The 10,422-nt window shown below is 34.2% G+C and overlaps 1 long non-coding RNA gene across 1 annotated transcript in view; it reads right to left on the bottom strand.

Annotated features, from left to right (window-relative positions):
- LOC107668655 (uncharacterized) overlaps window positions 1–6,262 on the bottom strand; it is a 16,518-nt gene extending 10,256 nt beyond the window's left edge. The window contains exon 1 of the long non-coding RNA XR_001631917.1: window positions 6,202–6,262. This is a non-coding gene — a long non-coding RNA (uncharacterized LOC107668655). The remainder of the gene's footprint in view (window positions 1–6,201) is intronic.
- Window positions 6,263–10,422: the final 4,160 nt, after the last annotated feature.

Raw genomic sequence — 10,422 nt, 5'->3', positions numbered from 1 at the left:
AAAAAAAAAAAAAAAACATGTTTATACAATAGTGGGGCCCCTTTTCATAATCTCGCCTAAGGCCCTGCCTCCACCTATTAAAATCAAAATATAATAAATAAAAAGCATAATTTCACTGTGATTACATGAGTTGGACAGAGGCTCTGACAGAGAATTATGGGATTGCTTTATGATAATACAAAAACATGAGCAAGATCCCGAGGGCCTCGTGGAGCCTTCACTTCAAATGTAAACTTGGAGGTTGTGTGATTTCTTTTTCTTTTCCTTTCCAAAACTAGTAGAATATAGATTTTCTTACCTCACTGATCATTAACACACCTGACAGATTTTTTATATATATTTTAAATAAAAGAGGAAATTCTACAAAACCAATCCCAAAAACAACAGGCTCATTTGGACTCCACACATGAGAGACTTTGACTTGTGGTTTGGACTGAAAGCCAACAGGAAAGATTTCATTTTCCCCCATCTCTTTTTGCACCGGACAAAAGCTTTACAAAACTACAAATGCATTGCAAGTTTGGGATTTCCGTCTCTTTTTGAAATCTGTAATTTGCTGTAATTTGTGCTTTTATCTGCCTGCTAAAACATGCACAATGGCACTGGATATAATGGCCTCATTGATAGCATTTGAGATTAGGACTGGCCCATTACATTCATGAATGCTTTAATGATTTGGCAAGCGCCGCCAAGTCTTGACTTCTGTCAGGGGACGTTCAGATTTTAACCCCAATCAAGAATCGCACAGATACTCGTCGGCACATTGTGAAACTGAACACTTGCTTTGCTTTATTTACCAGAGAGCCTTCCTGTTAAATATATATAGGTGTATATATTGAACTGTAGGGGGCGCTGTAGTATTTCTAATCATCTACTTTAAGTCAAAATAACTGCAAATGCAGACTCACTGTCATGAGCAGGTTTAGTGCACATAGAAATAATTTTTAAAGGAAGGGGAAAAAAAAAAAAACCCCCCCACACCATTCTGTGTGTCTGTTAAGTCTTTATGTTTTTCGTTTTTCGGTTATTTTTTTAGATTTGAGGCTCTTTGGGTTTTCATAACTTGTTTTCATACTAGTTGAAAGAAAACAAGCAACATAGACTTTTAAGTGTTTATTTTATTGCACTTTATCTATTTGCGTATGTAGAATTCAATTACAATATTTAAAGGCCTTCTTTTGTCAACACGAGTTTTTTCTCAACTTCAGTAGTACTTAAATACACCAACATTTACATTTTTATTCCAGCATATATTCTGAAGGTTTTAACAGAGGGATTTGTTCATATTATTTGGTTTATTTTATTATTGCACTTTATCTATTCGCATCTGGAGATTTCAATTACAATATACATTTTTCAAAGGACAGTTTTTCAAAATTAGTTTTTTCTCAATTTCAGTAGTACTCACATAAACCAAACTTAACAGTTTTATTCCAGTCTATATTCTGAAGGTTTTTACAGAGGGATTTGTTCATATATCATCCGGCCGATTTCATAATTGCACTTTATCTATTCGCATCTGTAGAAACCAATACAATGTATATATTTAAAGGCATTTTTCTTCGTTAAAATGAGTTTTTTCTCAACTTCAGTTGCACTTACATACACCAAATTTAACAGTTTTATTCCAGTCTATATTCTGAAGGTTTTTACAGAGGGATTTGCTCGTATATAATTCACTTGATTTTATACAACAGTTTAGTCTTTAAAACATAGTGAAAATAATGTTGTTGTTTTTCTCGGACTGTTGATGGTATTTTCTGGTTTATGAAATGATAAAAAGATATATCAAAAATCCCCTCAGTAAAAACTTTTAACTCTAATATGTCAACAAAATTAAATGAGAATTTTGAATCTGGCTTTATCCAATGTTCAGATTTATTTTCTGGACATTTACGTATATTAGTCCATATGCCTCGTTTAAGTAGTAAACAGCTTTTCAGAAATATTTTAAACTTAAAAGTTTGCAATTCTTGATGTAATCATTAAATTAGAGAATTATGGTGATAACTTAATTTTTTTGTAAAAGTTTTTAAAATTATTGTCATTTTTGTTAATTTATTTTTACCCTATTTACCTGGGTATCTTGCTTTAAAAACACAAAGTCTCAACACGACGTGACTTATTCGGACCTCAAAAAGCAAAGTTTGAAACTTTATGCCCAGCTAACCCCGTGAATAATCGTCCCGGCATAGTCTACTTTTAATTTAATTAACATTTATGAGATCGTTTAATGTGTAATGTTCTTATTAATGGACATGGATAGTTAAATTCTGTCTCCCATATATTGCATAATGAATGGAGGAGATCAGTAGGTCATTTAGGAATGAAAGATGGTGGGACAGAATTATTCACCCGTGTGTGAGAGCTAGCAGAGACGAGTGATTAGAAACGTGGATGGACGCCCAGATAAATGTTGGTTAAGCCATTATTCAGGCTCAGATGAATGCTGAAAGGTGCCGGGAACGAAATTAACACATCGCACCTTCATAAATACAGTAATTGGCTGTGTAGTGTAATTATCGGGCCTGTGTGGAAACTGTGCCTGCAGAAATGCACAGCTTTGGAAAGTTCTACGCATTCAGTGTGTTTGTTTATTTAATATTTCAAGTAATAAAACCATTTAGCATCTGACTTGAGAGGGGTACGGTGACGTAACCGACTGCATTACTATTCAACCTGACCACAAACAAACAAGTATGAGTCAAACTCGTAATTTTGAGAACTATATTTATTTGATTCAGCTTCTTTATGCAATCGCAAGTTGGATTTGAAGTAATGATTAGATTTGTTTAATATATGACAGCAGCTACAACACCTTTTACCATGTTTAAATGCACTGAAAAAAGTTATTTTGAATTAACCGATTTTATATGTAATTACTTATTTTAAGTTATTTTAAGTGGTTGCACAAATTAGAATAATCTGCATTTAGATATTTAAGTTCACTTGTGTGTGTGTGTATGATTTACTCCTTTAAAATTATTTAAAGTTTATTAGAACATATATAATTTATAGTGCATTTAATGTTAGTACTGTAAGACTGAAAATCAACATTTTGTGTTATTAAACTTGGCCAAGTTTCAAACGACATTTATTCATGTTCAATATACATAGATACTTTTATATCATAATTATGTAATATGCATATATAATAATGAATACATTCACAATGAAAAAAAAAAAAATTGAATGCAAATATAACTTCATGAGATATGTTCCACAGTTTTTCATGCATTTTGTTTCATGGCAAACTTTGAATTTGAAAAAAAGCTTATTTTTCATGGAGTAGTACAGATAACAGAGTTCAGTTAAAATATATATTTTTAACAATTTACTAATACTAAATACTAATAATGACGTTTTCTGATAAAACAAACTTTCAGTTAAAAATACACAATCTTTTTCATTTTAAGAACTCACAGAAGAGAGGATTCTGCAAAACTAACAATGTTGAGTTATGTTTATTTATTTATTTCCTAGAATATAAAAAAGAAAATGGTAACACTTTACAATAAGGTTCATTAGTTAACATGAACTAAGAATGAACAATACTTCTACAGCATTTATTAATCTTATTAACCATTATTTTAATTTCAATATAATGTCCTTAGACATTTTCCAACACTTTCCACACAGAATGTTTTGTCAAAACAAACTTTTAATTTGAACAAAGCCAAAATTGATTTGAAAGCAAGTTCATTGAAAGAACTCACACAAATTTGTTGAGAAGAACAGAAAAGACAAGACCCAGTAGAACTAGAAATGGTGAAAGTTCATGTTTTAGAGAGTGCGTTCTGTGGAATTCCACTGATTTGTCCTTAGAAAATATGGAAAACAATCCATAGATTCTTTCTGGCCATGTTACTTGGCCATGCGGATGTGATTTTGTGTGCATGCATGCACTACGGAATACAGTTTATTTTCTAGCCTTCTCAATATCCAGTCATCTCTAACTACAACAACAGGTGAATTTACTGAACAGCCATTTCAACGAGAGGTATTTCAGAGCAAAGCACTTGTCTTACACACAAACCAGCCACAATTCAGCACTCTAATAAAGTCACCGTCATTATCTTCAGAGCAAACATGCCTCATTTCTATGCAAATGAGATTTGTTCACAAAAGTTGCCACTACCTCCAATAAAATGTTATTGTACTATTACATCCTGCATGCGGTAAACAGAGTTTTATTTACAAGAGCATTAGCTGTAATTCATAAAATGATAATCAAATGATGGAAAATAGAGTTTAATAGGCATATATCCATTCAAGCTCATTCAGGCATTTAAAAGAGTCGTGCTTGGATCAGTAGTTGTGTGATGCTACTCTCCTAGTAAAGTATGTCGGATTGTGGTAGTGTACCGTATAGTGTTTCTCCAATGTTTTTAGATGGCCGACCACTTCAAAAGTAAAACAAAAACTGCACACCACCTAACACCCAAATTTCATTACGGGATCTTATTTGACATAATTTTCACCAATCTTGAGTCACCAACGCATATTTTTACTAGGGTGCGGTTTTGTTATTTTTTATAAAGAAAACTGACAAGTATGCTTGCAGCATGAAAACTATTAAAAATAGTAGCATACTTCAATGTGCACTATCACATACTAAAATGTGGGCTAGAATTAAATAGCTAGTAAACATACCTACAAGTTGACTTGTAATGTAGTTCACAGTGTAGGTGCAAAAAAAAAAAAAATGAATAAAAAAAACGTAGATGTAAATTAGTTGTTTACTCAAAATATACACCAATGCTGTCAAACATAAACGTATTGAATTGAAGGTGGGCCAATTTAGTCCCAAGAAGTATTGAAATATTACACCTGGACATATAATAGTCTAACACATTGATTTTAGTATACTTACTATATAAAGTATACTTGAAAAATATACTTTCAACTTTACTTAAATTCATAAAATGAACTTGAATCATAATCATTTGGTAACACTTTACAATAATGAAGGACATTTGAATATATATCAAACACATGACTACTAGTTACATTACTGAAGTGAAACAACAGAAAAACTTGTTAAATCATAAAATCATTGTTATTTATTGAGTTAGTGTTTTTTGGCAATTTAGTTGAATATTAATTTTTTTTTTTTTTCATAAAATGTATTTTACCTTATGTAATGTATGCATGTATGTATTTATGAATTCATTGAGCCAAACAACTTGCGGTCCACTTGTTGTCACTAGTCTACTGTATCCTCTACAACAAAAACTACAAGATGGAGAATTGCACAGTGCAAATTGTGTTAAACGTCGTGTTCACACTGCTATCTGAGAGTTACATAATTCCTTTAGATATCTGAGTGCTAAAACAACACACAGCGTGTGCAGATAAACAATTCATAGTGAACTTCCCCCTAAAACGTCAGTTCCTCAAGAATAGACTGTCAGGTCTTTTACCTCCTCTCACAAACGGCCCCCAGGTGCCTGGGCTTTCCGCCCTCTTGCCTGGAGTCCTAGCCTCCTCACACCGCCGTGCCAAGATCCCGTCATCAATCCAGCCGACCCTCTCCACACGTAGCCTGCGGTTCCATGCCAGTAAAGGTCCTATTAACCTCTTGGCAAGCTTATATTGCTCTTAAATAATTAAGCCCCCCTCACCACGCAGAAAAACCTGCTCCATTATTAATGAGATAGGGGCTCCTTTTTAGGTGAAAGCACCCGATTAATTATTCAGAATGAAAATCATAGTAAAGACACCTGTTACGCCGCCTGTGCTCGACTACACTTATACATGGGCTGAGAGAAGCTTTCAGAAAGGTTGCCAAACACAGAGTTAAATGTTAATACCAACATTTTTTTTTTTCCTGAGAAGAAACTGGAAATCTCATGTTACAGAAAGCATTTCAATTATATCTCACCCAGTTCTCAGATTCGCCATATTATATGAGCTATGCCATTCATAAATACAAAGTTCTGTCATGAAACTCTAGATGGTGCAGGCTGATAGGTTCTAACTCAATCTGATATAATGACATCATCATTCACATTGCTCAGCTGATTGGTTCCTTTTCACATCAGCAGCCAATGAGCTCGCTGCTCAACATTCAAATAATTGGCCAGTGCTTGCTGTAGCAGTTGTAACGGGCTTCAGAAACCCTCCACCTCCCCAGCTCCACCTGTATAGATCTGATACAGGGTGATTATATGTATGTTTTATTTGTGAGTTATTTCATACATGTTTCATATATGTGCATCAGCAGTATTTCCTATATGCTCACAGCAGCATGTCTGTGGATATATTGGCAGCAGCAAGTCTCAGTACTTGCTCTTTCACAGCAGCAGCAGTGTACCAGATCTATTCCGCCAAGAACAAACGCATTACCATTAGGGCTGCACGATAAATCGCATGCGATATTTAATGCGCATCTTGTCAGAAAGCCGGTTCTGTAATCAGCGGTAAATCTCCATCACCTGCAGGCTTTCACATTGAGCAGCATTAACTACACAGAGCCGTTGTTCACTGATGAGCAGCGCAAAAAATAGCGCGAATATGAACGTGGTTTTGCGCAACTCTTCAGTGAACAGCGGCTCTGTGTAGTTAATGCTGCTCAATGTGAAAGACCGCAGGTGATGGAGATTTACCGCTGATTACAGAACTGGCTTTACTGATAAGATGCTTGTTAAATATCGCATGCGATTTATCGTGCAGCCCTAATTACCATTGTCATGTATATTGCCATGCTAAACTCTTTGAAAGCTGTCATGACAGAACTTAGAGTCTCCTGAACGATGAAAGATCAACTTCTGAGCAATTACATTTTCCTTTCAATTACATTTACATATTTTGGTTACACCTTAGCAACTGCATAGCAACTTCCTGGCAACCACCTACAACACCAAACTAAACTCATGAGAAAATGTAACTATTTTATTTTAAAATTCAGTCAAATGCATTCACTCTAGACAGAGCGCAAGATTGATGGAGTGCAAACTATTCAATATGATTGTTGATCAGCAAGTGTTCAGCAAGAACCGCCACACAATCTGATAACACCATTTTTTTTTTCTTAAGACACAAAGACGATCCTTTTTCCTTAGGAATTACAGACTCCAGAAACAAAATGTCTGAAATTGCTCACAGAACCTTTAACAAATTACCTTTTCCAAAAATAGCATTAGCAAAAGTGCTACATTGTTGTCTTCAGTCAAACTGTTTTCAGCTTCACAGCAAAGCATGCTGAGGTAATCAAGCACAATATTCTAGAAAGTTAGAAAATGTCTAAATTGCTCACAGAACCATTAACAAGCTACTCTTTCCCAACATGTATCAACATCAAAAGAGCTAAATTGTTTTATTTGTTCAAATTGTTTTTGCATAGATTTACAGCTAGGCTCACTGATGTAATAAGCACATTCTCCTAAAAAGTTAGAAAACTTCTGAAATTACACACAGCATCTATAACAAGTTACTTTTCCAAACAAGTAGTGCTAGCAAAAGCGCTACATGGTTGTCTTTTGTTAATCTGTCTTTAGTTAGCTTTGCAAAAAAAGTGTGAGGAGGAAACAATCAAACACAACCTCCAACCCTGTTGAAAAAACCAGCATATGCTGGTTAGGTATGTTTTGACGCAGCACATGACCAGCATAAACCAGCAAAGGACCAGCATAAACCAGCAAAGAACCAGCTTAAACCAGCATCCCAGCGTCAAAACATATACCTAACCAGCATATGCTGTTTTTTTCAACAGGGAAGGAAGTTGGAGAACACCTGAAACTGCTCACAGCACTTTTAACAAGCTACTTTTTTCTCAGGAACCTATAGCAAAAGTGCTACATTGTTGTCTTTGGTAAATGTTTCGTGTGCGTAGCTTTGTAGCTACACGCTAAGTAATAATCAAAGACATAATCCTAGAATGTAAAGAAACTGTTTTAAAAATGGTTTGCTATGTGTAATTTTACTGTTTTGTCAAGTGAAATATTAAAATAGTACCCCTTTATTACCTTCAATTTAGTTAGCAGTAGTTAGCATTACCTTGTAGTGTAGCTACCTACTTGTAGCTCAAAAGACTAGTCGCAAAGTAGCTTCTCCAACACTGCCAACTGTGGATAATGCTAGCATAGAGATATTATTCGCAAATTTACCCACCTTGTCAGGGCTAATTCCCTTCTCCTTTCTATCTGACCTATACTCTGAGGCTTGTTTTGTTTGTTCAACATTCTCCGAGGCTTCATACTTGTTCCCATTAATAATTAATGTTGTGGAACCTGCAATATTCATAAGTCTCAGAGCTCTGGGCACCTGAGGTTTATTTTGGGATCTGTATTTGGGCGATATAGAGGTGGTGAGGTTAACTAGTGTGTGTGTGAATGTAAGGAAGATGATGGACATATCGCATCATTATGATGCTGTACAGATCTACTGTCACACTCAGCTGACATTGTATAGGAGATTCATGAATGATGTATGCCGTGTGGAGTAAATTGGTTTAGTGGGGACCAAATGTATCAGTTCTGATCGCCTCAGAGGGAGGAAACGAAATGTTATTTTATTGTACTAAACCGAGATCAGATTCACTTTTTTATTTAATATGAAATGTTGTCACAAAGAAAAACAGAAAAATGATTCCAGTTAATTTCTCTGAATGAAGATCATCTAAATGTCAGTACGTCCATGGACAACTCTTCCGATTCATCCATTCTGCAATGCATTTTTAGCCAGCTGATCCCAGATATGAAGGTTAACAAAAAAGCAACAAGCTGTGCAAGTTTTCTCAAACAATCACTGCTCCTAGATTCAATCTTTGAATCAAAGTAACATGACTTCAGCATTATGTTCCTGCATTAATACACCTACAATTTACATATGAAATGTACTGCTCTTGAACCATGTGGGATGCAGACAGACGTTTGCATGATCTCATTGCTATGATGGAGAGTTGTTCAGTTGTGAAGTAGACTTACAATATTTTCATGATGGATTCCAGAAACTAGCAGCTAAGCCACAAATATAAAAAAGCTTCACCTGAATTCTTTCTGGCAGGGTTATCTTGAGATCAACTGCTTGTACACTCAAACAACACACATCTGAAGCAAAGTCAGTATTTATAATGGTTTATTACTAGTTACTTGAAAAAAGTAATCTGATTACGTAACTTGCGTTACTTGTAATATATTACCCCCAACACTGCTTATTCACTAATAATTTACAATTCTAACCTTGTCTTAAAACTAGACTTTCAAGATTCAAGCATGAAAATCCATAATAAAAAATGTTGTTACATGTTAAAATGATATAATGGCGGAAAAATAGTAAAAAACAAGTCAAACACTTTTGGCCCTAATTAAGTTGAATGAATGAATAAATAAATAAATAAATAAATATTTTACAATTTGGTATAATTAATATTTCATTATTTCAATATGCATATAGTTTTATGAAAAACCAAATACACAATCTAAGATATATTGGAAGAAGTTGGATTGGAGATTAAGGTTTACACATGTACACACAACCATCACCTAACTGTATTTATTTCATTGAACTTTGCATAGGTTCTGGCATGCATGTGGTACATATAGTATAAAAATAAATGTAAAATCGTTTGTGTACATTTTAGGTTGAAATCTACTCAATGCTTTATACACGAGGCCCCGGGGCTTAATTCAACATGCATGAAACCACATGTGAAGATTTAAAAACAGATCTAACCATTATGGTGAAACCCACAGAGAGCCATGTGTCCATCTTTCAATTTACGTCAATCACTGTCAGCTTTGTTTAACAGTGTTAGCAAGTACCAGTGGATCCGTTAGGCCAGAAGTGACAGAAAAGTCACAGAGCAAGCTTCTTTTGATTAGATTTATCTGGAAAAACATTGTTATTATTCCTCCGACAAATTTATTTATTTCTTTATTTTTTTTGTGTATCTAACAAAATGTATTGAGGTTTAATATATTTTCCAACTGAAATATTGAAATATTGCCATGTTAACCCTTGTGAAAGAGAAAAATGAAATATGGCTACTATAAAATATGGTCAAAGTACAGTTGGATGTACTGACAAGCATTTATGGTAAACTAAAATACACTCAAATGTCATTTCTTTTGAAACTTGTATGTGACGTATTACAAAAGATATTTAAAATGACAGATTTGTAACAATGAAGTGGCAGTTTAGAACATTTAACTGATATTAACTTTAAATGTAATACCAAATAACACACTACAATTACATTTATTAACCAATGTCTTTACTGCTGACCTTCGATGATCTAATTCAACCATACTTATAGGCAAAAATCACTTTAGATAAACATATCATTTGTGTTTCTATTTTCTTTTATTATTATTATTATTGCTGAAGAGTTGAGTGTTGAACTTTCTTCTAATGCATCCTATTCTTCATGCAATCCAGAATGGCTGAGGCTTATTCATTTCACTTTTGGTGATATATATA

Source organism: Sinocyclocheilus anshuiensis, unplaced genomic scaffold (genome assembly GCF_001515605.1).
Source record: "Sinocyclocheilus anshuiensis isolate Anshui unplaced genomic scaffold, SAMN03320099.WGS_v1.1 scaffold60, whole genome shotgun sequence".
Classification (NCBI taxonomy): Eukaryota; Metazoa; Chordata; class Actinopteri; order Cypriniformes; family Cyprinidae; genus Sinocyclocheilus; species Sinocyclocheilus anshuiensis.
Note: the sequence above shows the minus strand (reverse complement) of the source record. Positions and strands in the feature narration are given on the sequence as shown.